At 46.6% G+C, this 1835-nt stretch overlaps 1 pseudogene; it reads left to right on the plus strand.

Moving 5' to 3' along the window:
* Positions 1–341: 341 nt before the first annotated feature.
* LOC122931831 lies at positions 342–1352 on the plus strand (annotated as a pseudogene).
* Positions 1353–1835: the final 483 nt, after the last annotated feature.

Here is a 1835-nt window from a genome sequence, read left to right on the forward strand (position 1 = left end):
TATGTTGGACCGGCTATACGAACAGAGAAAGGTCATCAACTATTTCTTGATGATCCAAGCGTACAGGAGTAGTCCCCTGTGTAACTTCAATGTCAGCCAGTGGCAGCTCATGATTGACACCTGCCATTTGCTCAGGCCCTTTGGGGAGGCCACATTATTTGTCAGTCGCCAGCACTACGGGATGAACGATGTCATTCCACTGCTTCATGTTCTGGAACAGATGCTGGTAAATCTGGCTGGTCAGGGGACTGGAGACGTGGCACCTAGAAAGATGGTGGCAGAGTTTGATACATTTGTTTGTCAAGATCTCTGTTTACAGTCAGTGAACGGGAACATAATTTATGCAAACACCAACCGATGGGATGTTAACCCCCAGAAGTAGGTCATTGGCATGAAGGAGCAGTCATTTTCACAGCCCGAGGTATCCTCCCAGAAGCTTGGCCTCTGCAGGTTGATGGTCTGCATTGTAAAGCTTGTCTAAAAGAAAAATCCCGCAGTGCACCCCCTTGGAGGAAACTCTTGATCTGGCGCAGGCTGCTTTGCTCCTTCAAAAACAATGGATCCTGTACAGCGTGACACCGATGTATAATTTCTCATACACCAGACTGGAAGAGTATTCCAAGCACCTGTCCGCCCACATAGCTGCCGAGAAGCAGAAGGGTCTTGCTATTGAAGTGGGCTCAGAGCCAAACGTAAAAGCCACATTTTCCTGTTTACCTGGAGATTCACTGGCTGTGTTCATACTGATTTCATCAAAGCCTCCACTCACCAAGGCAAGCACAGAGGACCGGATTGTGTGGACAGGTTGGTACTGTGGGACATACACAGAGGACGATCTATTGGAGGTGTTACCAAAGACATTTACTTGCCTCACGCTCTTCCTGTATAATGGCTCCGAGGCGCTCACGGCTATCGTAGGAACGTGGTACCAAAGAAACTTTGACTGTTATTTCGGTAAACTGCTGATCAGTTCTCAGGACCTTACGTGGCTAGCAGCGATGTCGACCGGGTATGAGTTGTCTGGATCAGTGTCGGCCACAGAGTTTGTTTGCCCGTCGAACCTTGCATGAACATTTCTTATGCCAGCCACACAGAGGACTTCAAGACTTCATGGAATGATATTTATAAATCAAAGGATGAGGTCACGTTGGAGGAAGTGGACAATTTATTCCAATGTCTTTACTCGCAGTTCTTCAGACACTTTCGAATCCACTTATCAGCAATCCAGCTCGTCAAGGTGACGGCATCTGTGGCATCAGCGCATTGTGAAGGAAAAGTTCCTCAGTAAGGACTAGCTAATCAAAGTGCTGGGATTCATCACGGAGCTGGCCATCAATAACATCCAGTATTGAACACATGGACGACTCTCATCTAAGACCTTGTTCACAATGTTCGGGCCCCCCGGACGTCTTACATGTCTTAGACATGATCCCTGTACTTACTACATGTTATACCACTTCTTACCGTTTTGCTACAGCGGTCGTGAGACCTGCACATACTAAGGCTTATTTATGAAGATTTCCGGGTGTTGCCTGTACAGACCAGTTACCTTCCAGCTTTGATTGTGTAGCCTGTGCTATAGAAATATTCAGCAATTTAGACAGCACTCCAGATTTTGCTTAGATTATTTTTATTTGCTTAGCCGGACATAGTGGTCCTTTTGATAACAACGTTTCGGGCAGAAAGAATGCCCTTCATCAGGCTAGTCGTATGCACATAGGGATGTGGATGGCCGGCAAAATCTGGAGTGCTGTCTAAATTGCTGAATATTATAGTTCCAAGAGGTGGAGCTAGGAACATACCACGACGTGCACCCAAACTGGTCAGAATAGATA

The sequence above is a fragment of the Bufo gargarizans genome, chromosome 1, assembly GCF_014858855.1.
Source record: "Bufo gargarizans isolate SCDJY-AF-19 chromosome 1, ASM1485885v1, whole genome shotgun sequence".
NCBI lineage: Eukaryota > Metazoa > Chordata > Amphibia > Anura > Bufonidae > Bufo > Bufo gargarizans.